Genomic DNA, 16,558 nt, shown 5'->3' with positions numbered 1-16,558 from the left:
TTTGCTTCTCAGCAGAGCAAGATTATAAATACTTGCATGTTAGTAAGTTGTAGGTAGTATGGCACAATTGTCTGTCATTAATTGCTCTTTGTCAGAAGTACAGCATCCCTACAATGGGAATAATAAAATAAGGGGTGGTGACGGATTTAAGAAGGCTTGCCTCTCAGCAAAAAAAAATGCTTTTTTTGTCATACTTGCATGTAAAGTAAGGAAGCTAAATGCATGCATTACAAGAATGCATAGATTGAAACTGCCTATTATGAACTCTTGTTACCATGTGTCACTGTGTTCTGACCCTGGTGAACTGAAAACAGTCTCAAGCTAAATGCAAAAAAGTGCAGCACAGTAGCACTAGACAGCACAACTGTTCCCACCTCATGTATTATAAATCATACTCGTCGTCAGACAGAGACGGTCATAAGAGTGCTCGGTACTTATGTAGACAGCTCTCTCATTTGATCATTATGTTTCTGCCATAGTAAGGAAAGCCTTCTATTTCGCCCAGTTAATTACCAAGGAAATATCTTCAAGGGCCAAAGAAGTTATCCTATCAGATCCATCATTGAATACAATGCTCGATATTTGCTATGTACAAATTCAACCATATTGCTCAACTAGAAAGACCCCAAAGACTGGTAACCAAGAAAATTTAATATCTTAAATCCTTCACCTATCCCAAAAGATTAGCACACGTATCCTTATTCTCAGTAGCCTACCTGCCGTTCCGAGGTGAACTGTATCTAGCATATTAAGCCATGAAAGAACCAATCCTATTTGACCTCTTATTTCTTTGCAAACAAACACTAACATTAGACCCCTAAATCTACACCAAAACATAAAAGAGACTTGCTGGAGGGATAGGTTCACAACACAGCACATTCACAGCCTGTGAAATAAGTTGCTACTACAGGCCAAACAAAGTACCACTATAGCTGCCTTTAAGGCTAGTCTTGATGACTGGATGAACAGACACAAATTTACACCGGGATTATCATGTACAGCCTTGCTCAAGTTGGAAAGTAAGCAGTATTAATTGCTTTACAAGGGTGGCAAGAACTTTTAAGTTTGACTTCTTAGAGGGGCATACAGCTAGGAATCATATGGTCCCTGTGATGACTTGCCTGATATTACGCCTACATTCCTAAGTTAATATAAAAATGTAATGTTTTATCGCAACTTTGACTGCAGCTCACTTGTAATAAAAGTGGTGTAGTGAATGGACTTCCAGGAATGGTCGGCTATTTGACAGCATGAACGCTAAACTAGTATATCATGCCACACCTTAAAATACTCTTCCCGAGGTCTGCCCTTAAAAATAAGTAAAAGGAAATGTTTTTCACAGTAGCAACTGCTACACACAGAAGCGAGGTAAAGACAGCTGCTTTAATAATTAAAATTACAAACTAACATTTGATGCCATTTAACTTCTAATAGCTAACACAATTATGTCCAGAGTACAAAAGACAGTTTGTATTTAAAACTGTCTCTAAGAACAATATCAGAATCCACTGGACCAATCACAGAATACTTGACCACACAACAGCAACAGTCAAAGTCATGGCTATAGAACTCCAATGCTATTTATGCATTTATTTATTAGAATTTATTAACTGGGGTAGGACACGAATCATAAAAGCCAATTTCAATCTCAGCTCATTGGAAATACAGAAGAATGAAAAAAAAAACAAATGTATATAACACAATGTCACTGAAGTAAGGAAAAAAATACAAAGATATTTAACAAATGTTATAAATATATGTACATATCTCTACTTATATACAAACTGAGTAAAGTCATAACAAGGAAGAGAAAAGAAAAGTAAAAAATGGGGAGAAAATGAGATTACAGGAAATTGTAAGTGGCAATGTGATCAACCAGACAGTTAGACAGTACAACAAGTAAAGGGAGATAAGTCATATCAGCTTATGTGCCCTGAGGAGAGGCAGGTGCAGCTAGCTTGTTTTGGAAGACGTTCTTTTAGTTGGGTATGGAATTTGATTATGAGGTAATATCTTTGACAAGGAGAGGAAGTGATTTCCAGAGTTTGTGACCAAGAGTGGATAATCTACGGTTTGTGCACTGAAGTTTGGTTTTGTGGTCTGTAGTAGTGGACCAGTGTTAACCTGACTTCTGAGCATACCTTTCAACTGTACAGATTTTCACAGAATGTCCAGATTTTTGCCCCATATTTTTGGCGTGTTCCTCCTAAAATCTGTACCTTTCTGGCAAATAGCTGAGGATTGAAGTCATTAAATAATAACAAATATAGAGCTTTAAGACTCCACATCCTTTAGAAAATTCATGCTAATGAAAAACTTATTATTCTATCAACTTTCTAAGTTTGTAAGGGCAATATTTAAAATCTGTTCCTATTTGTTCCCCCCATCATTTTAGTCTTCGTCCAGATTTTTTGCTCTAAGAGGTTGAGAGGTATTCTGAGTACGTAGGAGGCAATTCTCAAGGTGAGTTTAGCAGCTAGGTGAGAAAAGGTTTTTGTCTGTAAGAGTTTAAATAATTGAGAACTTGATGAGATGACATCTTTGTTTGACATCATTTAGTTTTTTCAATTGTTTGGCAGTGATGTTCCTGTCAGGGAGAGAGAATAAGAACAATAAACCTAAACATTTGATGGAAATGATTTGAATAACTGTGGTGCTTCTGTCTGAGACTGTGGCTATTAATGCTAGGCAATATTACAGCTATGAGAACAGGATACCTTCTTTATGTATTACAAGCCTTGATACAAAGGAGAGAAAGTGGTAGATTTTCCTCAACCTGAATATGAAGTTGTAAAACAAAATATGTATTTATTGTTTGAAATGTACTGCCCAATGTAAAATGCTATGTTATCCTGAAATGCAGTAAGATCCACATACATATCTATATCTATCTGTTTATCTGTCTGTCTGTCTATCTATCCATCTATCTATCTATCTATCTATCTATCTATCTATCTATCTATCTATCTATCTGTCTATTTATCTATCTATTTAGCTATCAATTTATATCACCTACTAGTCTCTAAGGTTTACCTTTGTGAGGACTCTGGTCACTAAGTAAAACTGCTTGAGTTCTACCTGCCAAAAAAAGTCAGCAATAAATATACTTTTGCAAATGGCAAGTCCCCCACTAACCCCCATCTGGGGAGGAGGTGGCAAGCCTGTCATCCTCCTGAACTCATAAATACCAACTCCATGGTCACACAAACAAGACATCTTCCAAAACAATAGAATCACTGCCACTGCACACTTAGAAACTGCACAGGCAGTCATTCTTTAGTTGTAGGAGATTTCTCATGTTTATGTGCCCATTGAGTTGGAATATAAAAGTTCATGGGAGTGAGAGTTTTGTCCACACATGGGGGATGAATGGAGACTTGCCTAGACATGTTCCTATAATCTTACTTTCAACTTTCTAACAGTTCTTCCTACATGTATTATCCTGCATGGACAAGTCAACTGGGGTGGCTGTTACCAATTGGCAGGTTTTAGAGGGTTTCAGGATTAGCAAAAACAGTAATTGAGGAGTTCAGCACTGGCACTGGGATGTTAGAGCTTGGGGAACTGTATGGAAGCTCGCTCACTCACTCACTCACTCACTCTCTCTCTCTCTCTCGATTTATATGATAAGTAAACAGTACACTGCAGTAGGTAACGCCAAAAAGATGGTTTACTAGGTAGCCCTTTTGTCCTTTCACTCACAATGGACTTCATCAAACTAATAAACTTTTAAAAAAGAAATAAATTTAAATAAAGGTTGTTGCAAATCACATATTCAGTTTTCATCAATCAACACACATTCCACTTCATGTGCGCTCCACTTTCTAAAACTTATTACATTAAAATATATTGTTGAAAAATTCACATAAAGTAAAATAACACCAAAGTTTAGTTAATGTCAGAAATTGAAAATCAGGCCTTCTACTTACAAGGCTAATCTGTTATCCACTACACCAGAGAATATTCACAACACAGAATGGTTGCTATGTCAGTCTTCTGTTTTTCAGTTCTGGCTTGAGGCTAATGAATTCATTCAAGCCAGGTTGGATGTTAGCTGCCAGCTCAAACTGCCAGAAAAGTTACCTCATCTGAAGCAGAAGTTCAGCATCCCTCCTCTTTCAGAAGTACTCACACTCTCCAGCACATAAACACAAATTCCTAAAATTAGTGCACAACGTGGAATGTTTGTATAATGAATGCACTGTAATTAGCTTGACTTTTTATAGCATATATGTGATTTTGTATCCTTTGCTGAAGTTTCTTACTCATTTTACCAACACAGAAAAACATTTCAAGATATTCATACAGCAACATAAACAATATTCTTACTACTACAATTGAAATGTTCTTTAGCACCCCATGTGTTTTCCTTGTTTTCTTGTTACAATAATATGGACTATTACATACAAGGGTAACTTTTTAAACATCAGTTTTCCTACCCTCATATCTTTGGGATGTGCATGAAATTGCATAAACACACAAGGACATGCAGACTGTGCAGAAAGGCACACCAATGGTACCATTTCTTGATTCTCTAAAATATCGAAGCTGTCATTACCAAACCTTGGAATCAGAATATGTTCATTGGCTGTCCTTCTTCCATCCTGCAAACCACTTTGAGACATTCACTTAAAATTAACTGAAACTGTAGACTTCAGCTTCTCAAGATTCATTCAGAACATTATTGACATGTTTTGGTAATGCAGTTTCAGCTTTCTATTTTCTCACATGTATTATGCTGCATGGACATGTGAAAACAATATGTGCAAAAGCAAAGACCTAAGAGTCACAATTAAGAAATATTGCTTGTATTTTGATGTCCATACTATCAGTCTGGTGTAAGAAACACGTAACTTTCACATCTTTTACACTGAAAGTTTTCTAAAACACAGTCTGTCAGTGTAAACTGTTGTGCTGATACTTGCTTATCCTGTTAGAGGTCACATGTATTTTAAATTATTCCTAGTTCTAAAGATCAGCTCATTAAACTGTCCTAGCATACTGTGTGAACTGTAGGCCTGTGCACCACCAAATCCTAACACACAGCATCTTAAACTATGCCAGCCACCTTTTACACTTTTCATGGAAAACACCATATTTCAAATTCAAGTCTGTTAGAACACCTTGTATAACAATTCAGATATCTTTAAAAAAATAGCAGTATTTATTCTGTAACAAGTTATTTAGAGATAATCCTTGCTTTTATCTCTTTTGTCTGTATCAAATAAATCTTGCTTGCCACTGCATATTCTTCTAATTCTAAGAAAGCGAAAGAAGAACTAGAATTAAGCAAGTGCTCTTGAGCGCTATCAGCATTTAAATAATTAGTGGCAGAGCTCCTTTTATGCAACAGTACTATCATGCCATACTATTACGTTCTAAAAATTCAGTATTACTGATGGTAAATGCAAAAGCAAAAAAATGAACTAGCAAGTCAGCAAAGTAATGACACTATATGTCATTCCTATACCAAATAATAAAGCAATCTTCTCTTAATCTAAATTATATGGTTAATTGTCTTTACACCTATGAGACATGACTCTCAAATATTACATTTTGTGTTAGTATAACATGTGTTGCACACATGTGCGATTGTATATGTGTATGTGTATGTAAATATATATATAAAATATATATAAAATGTGTGTATGTGTCATATTTGTATATCTATATCTATATCAATTTATATATACATAGATATAGATATACATATGTATATATAGATAGAGCTAGAGATATAAATAGATAGAGAGAGAGATGAGTGTGTAGGTGGTTGAATCATACGTTCATCATACAGAAAAAAGCTTGTTTAGCTGATCTAAAATCAGCTGATTGCACATCAAGTTTTTTTCTGTGAAGAGATCACTAATAGTAGGGAGTGGGGGATTCACTCTTTCCCCAATGTAGTGTGATCTCAAAGTTGGTATATATAATTATCAGAGAGTGGAGGCATAACTTCCCATGTGGGGGTGCAGGGAGGCTTGCTTCACCACAAAAAAATAATGCAAAACAATATTAGCTCTCTATCTCTCTCTCTCTCTCTCTATATATATATATATATATATATATATATATATATATATATACACACACGTGCATGTACAAATATACATATGTGTGTGCATGTGTGTATATATGTGTATGCTGACTGCTACCTTCATTGAGAAAGTGTACTATGTGTTTTTATCGACATCATTCTTGGTCAAGTGCTGTAATGTCAAGTGCTGTTTGATTGTAAGGTATGTGCCTTTAGTGATGGTAAGAGTGTGTGTGGGTATGTGTGTACGTGTGTGTACATGTGTGCATGTTAATGCCCAAACTTTCAGATATACCAAAATGTTTTGGTAGGAGTGGAAGTGTGTGCAAGTCTTTGCTTACAAGGGTTAGGTAAGGGCATAGTTTTGGTGCTATTTGTACATGTGTGATGCATGGATGTCTGCCTGAGTATCTAATGTAGTGGTATTATTAGGGAAAGGATTTTTAGATTCATAGATTAATAGATTACTACTAGGCTAACTGCTCTTGTGAGCCATTGTAAGCTTAGCCAATTATCCCCTGTGAGATTCAAACCCTGTACCTTGGGTTTGTAAGGCAAACACCTTAACCATTAGACCATCCTCCCAACCCCATATAAGGTAATTCATAGGGCAGGAAAAGGTTTAGGGTTAGAATTAGCACATATGAGTAAGAAAGGCTAGGAGACTTTTGGGTGTCGTGTCGAGAATTTTAGTGTTAGATTCAGGTAAGTGTTGATGTGCAGAAGTTGATGTAAATATCGATTTTTATGTACATCCAGTAAATTAAGTGTATTTGCATATACTCACAGACCCACCATTGTAGTGTAAAATGTTTATGCACTGCTTACTTTGATGTTTCTCCTGTTTCTGATGCAATCTACAGTAATATGTCAGAGACAGGAGATGACGCTCAGTATTTTTATTTCACAGACCTTCTGGTGCCGGTACTTATTGTTCAATCCACTGTTGCAATTATTTTGCTCTCTTATTGACTGCATCTTTCCTCTGACAGTTTCTATGTTGCTCTTTCTTTCACTATACTGATAATGTAAAGCGTTGTAATGAAATTTATTCCTGAGTTATTTTAGTTTCAGTCAAGAACAGAACAAGGAGCTGTTTCTATTTGGCTCTTTGTTTCAATGCAAGTGAGGTGCGAATGTTTTAGTCTGTCTGAATTAGTTACAGTGGCAGATTTTTGTAACAGACTTGGAGGGGTTTGTCTTTCTGAATATGTATATTGATGTCTGTTTGATGAACTTTACTGCTATACATAGAACTAATGTTGCAGTTTAGAGCCACTATAACTAAAAACATTTACCATACATTTTATTGATTTAGTGTATTTTTTAAAGAGATGTGATTTTGTGCAGTCTACGTGCATGGTACACTCTGTATTTTGCAGCTCTGGTGGTTCACCATATAGTTATTAACTTTTCTCTTTGTACAGACAGTTCAACCCAAGACCAGAATAAACATTTACAGTATATTTTCTTTTGTTTCCTATTTTACTTTGAATCTACATTTGTTTATTTTTAATAAACATTTAATTAACATTATAACAGTACAAACAAATTCACTCTCCCTTTTCTAACTTTCCCTTTCTCTTATCAGTTTTTTAAAGCATGCACTACATCTGTTCTTCATTGCTTTTTCATCTTGTTATGGTTTTCAATGTCTTGTTTTTCCATTATTATGTATTTGATATTCATTTGCAGTCTGAATTGGTTAATTATAGTGTAAAATGATGTTGTCACTCCCATTTCTCCTGTGTGTGAATTAATCTTTGCCACTCCTATTTAATTGTGGCTTTACTTGCTCCCAAACCTGCCACTTTTTGCCCTTCTTGTTCTTCACATGTTGCTTTTCTCTTCTCTTCTCTTCTCCAGTTTGTCTACTTCATCATCCTTTCTAGTTCCCTCTTGCTTGGGGAATCCTCTCATTTCAATTTTGTTATCACTTGTTTAGCTACTAGCATTACTAGTGTGAGTAATTCTTTTATATATCCAGACTAGTATTCAGGGGAAGGATCCCAGTTCAAAATGAATACTGTTCTAAAATCCTCTAATTCTTTCTTTAGTGTTGTACTTACTAGTCTATGAAGGTCCTGTTTAAAGACTTCTAATTCTGGGCATTCCCAAAATAAATGTAACCAATTACCTAATTCTGGAGAACCACATCTTCACCAAGTAGGAGTGCATGCTAGATTCATGTAAAGTAACTGTGATGGTGTATGCAAATATTTGTGTAGACATTTTCATCCAAATACACAAATTTACTTGCTAATGATGCCTGGCTTTGAGCACACTATATCTCCATTGTTTGCCTGTAATTGTATATCCAGTTATCTAATCCATCTGTCCCACACTTCCTTTGTACCTTTACTTCTGTTTTGGTTAAGAGATTTATATGCCCTACCCAATATTTTCTTGTTACTCCCATAACCTTCTGCTGCTTCCACTAGTAAACTGCCTGTTTCCAGCCATTCCTTTCTCTTGGTTCTATACCCTCATAGACCTCTAACCTCTCTTCTCAACCCCTCAAAATTAAGCCAATTGGACTCCCATAAATTAAATTTATCTTTTCCTTCCTCCGACGTTATTATCTTGTCTTTATCTGTCATTTGCTCCCACATTCTTGGCTTCCTGTTCTTGGCTTTCCAAATATGTACTGTTTCTTCTGGCCCAAATCTTTCTCTTCCCTGGTCGTATCTTGTAGGTAGTAGATCATGCCATCAAGTTTTCCAGACATATTTTTGTATAATCTGTTTCATTGCTGTAAAGATGTAATCTTCCACTTCTATATGTTGTTTTTGCTGAGTTGCTTGTTTCCAAAATCCTATTCTGTTCTGTTGTTTCTCTTAGCTGCCCTGCTTTATTACTATCTTTCCATTTTGCAGTGTAATTTTTGTTTTGCAATGTGTAAACTTACCTGATCTGTGTCACTTCATGGAACCTTTGTGGATCTGGAGTCTTAACCCACCTTCTTCCTGGGGATTGGTCAATTTTTCCTATGCTACTTTCATATTTTTCTCTTCCCAAACAAATAATTGCATACTTTTTTCAAGTCTAGCCCAGAAATCTTTACCTGGATCTATAAAGTACATTGGAATAGTATATAATATTAATGGGACCACAGACATTTATCACTAAAACTTTTCCCTCTAATTCTATGAACATCAGTTTTCAGGTTCTTAATGTATCCTCGTATTTATCATGGTTTCATGTAACATTTTATTTGTCACTTTTTTTACATCTGCCATTAATCATGTCCCTAGATATTTTCATTATGCCCCCATAAAGATGAGTATCCTCGGACCATTTCAAAGGTAGGGGTAATGTTATGCACTATAGCTTGTGTTTTTTGTGTGTATTTGCTCTGTAACCTGAATTTCTAGGGCTGGGTCTGTAATATATATTATTACATCATCTGCAGACAAGGAGATTTTCTGGCTCATCTTCTCACAGTTGTATCATAATCCCTGTGTTCATCTTATTGTTTGTGCAAAAGGTTCTATGTATAGAGCAAACAGAAGAGAGGATAGGGGACACGCCTGACAGGTCCCTCATAATAGAGTTAGGTTACCTGAAAGGGTACCTGCTAGTTTTATCTGTGCCTTTCACTTTTGATAAATGTTCTGTAATATTTCTGTCCACTCTATGGGGACCCTTACGATTTCTAAGACCTTCTACATAAATTCCCAACAGATTTGATCCAAATGCCTTTCTGGCATCAAAACATTTAACATAAGTGTTTTTTTTTTATTGCAAGTGGTATACCTCTGTATAAACAATGTTCTGTTTCTTTAGTAGAAAGTCTGCCTTCCATTAACAAAACCACATTGATCTCTTCTAATTATATGAGTTAACTTCCTGCCAACCTCATGATTGATACAGGCCTATATTATGCTGGGTCAGTCATGTCTTTTTCCTTGGTTATTGCTACCATTATTGCTGGTTTCCAATAGGACTCTTTATGACATAAAACAATTTATGCCAATAGGTTACTACTTCCCCACCTGCAATCTTCTGTACTTCAGTTGTGATACCATCTCCCCCGGGGATTTACCAGTTGCTTGTTTTTTTTTATGGAATCTATTATTTTTTCTCTTGTTCATAGGTGTTTACTAGTCTAATGACCACAAGGGCCTTTTTAAGCCTAGCCATGCATCTCAAATCTCTAACATGTTCTGATACACTTGATAAGTGTAAGCAGGAGCTCAGGAGATGAAACATTTACAATCTACGGCCTGAGAGATGAGTCATTTAAAGGTTGCCTGTGTCCATTAGAGGCATAGGTGCCAAACCTGGGATGAACTTCCTATTCCCCATCCAGTTGTCCAGGTTGCACTTAAATTGGGTTAAGGAGGAACTCTGCTTCACATGGATGGGGAGCCTGTTCCAGAGAAAGGGTAATCTCTGGGATATATACATGTCTCTCCAGCAGGTCCTATTTATATCACAGGCAAGATTTAAGTCTTTAGAATGGGTAATTCTGGTGCTTGCTTTGCAGATATGCAGGGGGTCCATCAGAGTGGGGTCTGAAAATGTCCTGTATGTCAGGCATAGATCTCCCCCCAAAAGCCTGTAGGAGACAGAATACAGGGATACAGCCTTGAGGTGGTCTGCATAGGACATTTTACTTAAGCCCTGTATTCTTTTAGTGAGGAACCTCTGTGGACATTCCAATTGCTGGATATACCTGGTTAGGTACATACCAAAGGGGGCACTGTATTCAATGATAGGTCTGATGAATGCCAAACACAGAGGAACAAAGATTTACTTGGAATTAGATGCCATACCTTTGTTTATAAGTTGCGCAATATAGAAGAATGTCCTCACTACTGTAGACGCATGATGGTCAAAGGATAGATTACTATTTATGTGTGTGTCCCTAAGTCCCTGACTACTGGGTCAACTCTAAGGGGTGTGTTGTCAATATGATAGTTACTAGGGGTGCATGACTTCCCGAAGGATACTATTATGCATTTATTGGCGTTTAGTTTTAATCCATGACTCTGACACCAGTTGTTTGTCTGTGTCATCCCCTCCTGGAGAACATTTGTATCAGTGTGGGATTCAATGACAGCTCCTAATTTGCAATCATCTGCATATTTCGCCAGCTAGAGACCACTGACATTGGCCTTGACTTCAGAGACATAAATGCCAAAAAGGAGCAGTCTAAGGACTGATCCCTGAGGAACTCCACTTGTGACTGGCCTCTTTGTAGGGGTGGACTCCCCAATTCTAACTTCCTGGGTCCTGTCTGTGAGCCAGTTGGCTATCTACTGAGTGACATATGAGTTTGTACCTAACCTGTTGAGTTTGTCAGCAATGCCCGAGTGGAGTATTGTGTCAAATGCCTTGGCCAGGTCAAGGTATGCAGTATGAACCATTTGCCTTTGTGACTTTCTCAAAGAAGTCCACCAGGTTGAGTAGGCATGATCTGCCCTTGACAAAACCAAACTGGGTTGAGTCCAGTGTCTGGATATTTATTGTATCACTGTTGATCATTTCCATAATAATTATTTCCATGGCTTTACATATAAGACTAGTGAGACTTATGGGTCTGTAGTTCCCAAGGTCTATAGATGGCCCGCCTTTGTGCAGAGAGGTGACTGTTGCTCTTCTCCATTCATATGACACAAAGCCTGTTTGAAGGCTATAGGTAAATCACAATTCCAGAGGCCTTGATAGGTCATGTTTCATGCTGTATAGAAGGCATTCTGGGATATTGTCTGGGCCCATTGATGCAGTGTTTTTGCCCTTAGAGAGAGCATTAAGGACCTGTACTCTAGTGATAATAGGGTGAGTTATATTATAGGTTCATAGGTTCATACTAGGCTATCTGCCCGAGGGCATTTATAAGCCTAGCCCATTGTTTTGTGGCTTACGCCACCCCTTTAGTATGGGGAACTATACCCATTATTTTGCTGTGCCTCTGTCGAGCAGTGACACTGAGGTAATTCCTGGGGTATATCTGCGATCTCCCATCCATTGGTCAAGATTTCTCTTGAACAAGGCCAGCGAGGTGCTCTGCCTCACATGTACCGGGATTTTGTTCCACAGCATAGGGAGTCTTTGGGTGATGAATCTATCCCTCCAGCACGTCCTATTAATAGCCGTGTCGAGGTTTAAGTCTCCGCCCTTGTGGCTCTGATGGATCTAGATTTTTGAGGTGAAGCATATTCATCAAATCTGGGTTTGACATGGCCTTGTATGTTAGGCAAAGGTCACCTCTGAGCAAGCGTGCGACTGAATAGAGCTGGAGTTCTTTCAGTCGGGCAGCATAGGACAGATTTTTGAGACCCTTTATCCTTTTGGTGAGGAACTTTTGTGGCCTCTCCAGCTGCTGCAAGTGTCGGGTCAGATACATTCCGAATGGGGCATTGTACTCAATCATTGGTCTGATGAGTGATGAGTAAAGGGAGACTATGACCTCCCTTGATCTAGATGAGAATCCCTTCATGATAAGGTGGGCAATGTAGAAGGACTTCCTAACTACTTTAGCTACATGGGTGTCGAATGACAGACTACTATCAACCTGGGTCCCCAGGTCCCTGATAACTTCTTCTGTGCTCAGTGGATTGCCACCTATTTGGTAGCTAGGGGTAACCTTGTTTTTCCCGAAGGGTATGACTATGCATTTTTGGCATTTAACTTTAGGCCGTGGCTCTGGCACCAGTTATCCATTTCTGTGAGACCCTTCTGAAGGATATCTGTGTCAGATGTGTTTTCTACTATGGCGCCCAGTTTGCAGTCATCTGCAAACTTTGTCAGCCATAACCCTCCTGTGTTTGCTTGTACTTCGGAAAAGTAGATGCCAAACAAGAGTGGGCCCAGGACTGAGCCCTGTGGGACACCACTTGTGACAGGCTTTGAGTCTGACATGGCGCCAGCAACTCTGACCCTGTGGGTTCTGTCACTCAGCCAGTTTGCAACCCATCTTGTGATGTATGGGTTAACATTTAAGCTGATGAGTTTTTCAATGATACCCGAGTGGGGTATTGTATCGAAGGCCTTAGCCAGATCGAGGTAGGCTGTATGGACTGCCTTTCCCTCATCAATGGCTTTGGTGACTGTTTGAAAAAGTCAACCAAGTTTAAAAGGCATGATCTGCCTTTGACAAAGCCAAACTGGGTTGGATCCAAAGTCTGCAAATTCCTATGTCTTTATTTATGAGGTCCATTATGATCCTCTCCATGGCTTTGCAGATAAGGCTTGTCAAGCTAATGGGCGGTAATTTCCAGGGTCTGTGGAGGCACCGCCTTTGTGAAGTGGGACCACAGTTGCAGTGCGCCACTCCTGGAATGCGTATCCAGAGGTAAGACTTTGATTAAACAGCTGTCCTAGCTGTGGGTTTAATTCCTCATTGAGTTCATGGTGCACACAGCCGGGGACACCACCGGGTCCCATGGATGCTGTGTTTTTGCTTTGGAGAGAGCAGTTCTCACTTGGGCTGGAGATGTTTGGGGGCTGCACTCATTTGGTATAGATATCTCTCCTTTTGGGGAGGGGAAGTTTGCACTGAACCTGTCAGCCAGTATGTTGGCAATGTCTGTAGGATCAGTAATCTTCACATCATTTTGAACTAGTTCTGAGCATATCTGGGAGTTTCCTCCTAGGTTTCTAACATAGCTAAAGAAGGCCTTATGATTGTCTTTTGAGTCTTTAGCTATTTTTCTCTCGAAATTTGCTTTGGATGATTTTATGAGAGCTCTTAGTTTTTACTTATAGTGATCAAGGGTGTCTTACCTTTTAAGGATTTTGCTCTATCTTGTAGTAGCTTCCTCCTTTTGTTGTAGAGTTTGTTTATGGCTGGGGTCCACCAGACTGGACGCTTGCCTTTGGTACAAAGAGTCTTTGTTTTGCTTGGGATTGCCTTATCCATGCAGTCCTGCAGGTGCTGGTAGAAGGCGTTTGTAAGTGATTCAGCGGCTTGAGTATTGTTTTCCGCCGCTTCGGGGGACTGAAAGGAGACCACACTAGTCTTTAGAAGAGTGAAGTCAGCTTTTGAGAAGTTCTTTACTGTGGTCTTTTTATTTCAGGTGGGGTGGGATGAGGACCTCCAGTGAGATTAGTTTGTGATCTGATCTCACCAGTGAGGGGTATACTTTCGGTGTTGAACATTGTGCTCCCATGTTCATGATGATGAGATCAAGTATGTTATCTCCTCTTGTGGGGATGGTGACTAGTTGTTCCATGGCATTTGAGTTTATGAATTCCAGGAACTTTTGGGCTAGGGTGTTTGGGCTTGAGTAGTGTTCCCAGTCTATATTAGGGTAATTGAAGTCACCTAGTATGATGGTGTTTGGTGATACATTTATCCCCTCTAGTGTTTTCAGGAAGGCCATGTGAGTTTCCTGAGTTTGTGAGGGTGGCCTGTAACATGCTACAATTTGCAGAGCAGTCTTGCCTATGGTTAATTGCACCTGGATGGTCTCCGATGCATCGTGCGTTGCCACCAGTCTTGAGGTGTGGGTGTCCTTGATGAATATGGATACCCCCCCTCCTTTCTTGGTATTGTCCGGATTTTGGGGCCGGAACGCATGATATGAGGTAAAACCTGATAGCGCTGGGGTGCTCTCAGGAGCCTTGAACCAGGTTTCTGTCACAGCACAGACATCGATGTTCTCCATACTGAGAAGGGCCTCGAGTGCGTGCATTGATTGTATTTTCTGAGGGAAGGCTGAGGGGGACAGAAGGGTAAAGTTGGAGCTGAATTTATTGGCCAGTAGGTTTGCTATATCTTCTGGCTCCATTTACAATGAGCTCTGCACATAATTGTATATTGCATTTGAGGTTGCAGACATAACTAAAGAATGCCTTGTGGTTGTCTTTGGCCTGAGAGGCCAGATTCAACTCAAATTTGGCTTTGGTAGATGTTATTTGCCCTCTGAGATGTTTGTTTAGTTTGATGAGAGTGTTTTTATCCTGCTGGGTGCTGCACCTCCAAACTTTTGCCATGATTTTCTGCTTTCTGTTATACTGCCTATTTTTTTTTGTGATTTCACAAGGGTGTCTTGTTTTTTTGAGTTAGTTTTGTACTTCTTCCTGGTAGGTACAGCTGCCTCTATACAGCTATTAACATGCTTGTACAGGGTTTCTTCGAAAAGTTCTTTCCTACATTCCTCTCTTTCCCATTCCTGTAACCCTTCTATTTGAAGTTTATTTAGCCACCTTTCAGGTCATTATCTCTCTCTGATTCCCAAACTTCCTCTCTGTATAGTTCCTCAAAATAATCTTTCACCCTTATAATATACCCTCTCTTACTCTTACTTTTTCTGTCCTAACCATTTTGTGATTTCTTAATTTTTTATTGACCATTTGACTACTTGTTGTCTGAGTCTTTATGCTAATTATTTTGTGTTTCTAGGGCTGTTATCAAAGTATTTGAAGGATAATGCTATCCTTCTTTTCTTATTAATCACATCAAGGTGCTTTTTGAGTTCTTCCCTTAGCTGTTTTGTTTCCCTTCCCAATCTCCTATATGTTTTATCCAATCATTTGCAAATCTCATAACCTACCCATAAACTGCCTATATTTTCTATTCCTTTTGTACTATATTTCATTAGTCTTTTGATTCACAGGGTATCTGTTTTGTCTGTTGTACTATCACAGTTGGTGCAGACTCACTTAGTTCTTTACTAAGCATGGTCACCAATCAAGCCTCAAATCTTTCATTATTTAATAAGTATGTCAGAAAGCACCAGTGTTTCTGGCCACAGCCATTCTTGGGCTTTCTTAACCTGACTTCTACAGACACATGGTCAGATGGCGTCAATGAGTGTGTTGATAGTTTCTCAATGCAGTGGACATATTTCATATTAAAATAGAATCTATCCAATCGTGCCCAAGTATTATATTGCCTGGAGTAATAGGTATATTTCAGCTTGTTCTCACCCTACCCCTTTATATCTTTCATCCTAAACACTGTCATATATTTAGCTGAGTGTCTTGCTTCTTTGCCCAGTTTTGATGCTCTAGGCCTTCCTGATACATTTGGTTTATCACATATAATGTTCCAATCACCCTCTGCAAAACAAAGTTGCTCTGCCTGGGATAACATTTCATCTAATACGCCTTTCAGTTGGTTAGTTCCATAATCAGGGGGTATATACAAGCTTACATGCACTATCTTTTGTCTGTCCCACCTACCACTTATTATAACATATCTTCCTTGCCTTTCATTGGACTTACTTTTATTAAATGCTGATGCTGCTCCACCCACAAATGGGTCTCCTGAAGCATAGCTATGTCTACTCTCATGTTGTATATTTGTGTAAGCACTCTTTCCTGTTTTTGATTGCCAACCAGTCCATTTACATTCTAAGATATTATCTTAAGCCTCCATTCCATGTTTTTTCTTCTGATCTTATTCTTGGATTCCTCAGAAATTTTATCACTTTAAATGCTTTTTCAATATGTGCATTAATTCTATCCCATTGTCGTGGTACACCTTGTTGATTATAATTGGCTTTACCCTTAATAACCTCCCCTAACAATAAAACTATGTATAAACCTCTTGTGTCATCTCTGTTACAT

The sequence above is a fragment of the Protopterus annectens genome, chromosome 8.part0 (assembly GCF_019279795.1).
Source record: "Protopterus annectens isolate FY-2018-M chromosome 8.part0, PAN1.0, whole genome shotgun sequence".
NCBI lineage: Eukaryota > Metazoa > Chordata > Ceratodontiformes > Protopteridae > Protopterus > Protopterus annectens.
Note: the sequence above shows the minus strand (reverse complement) of the source record.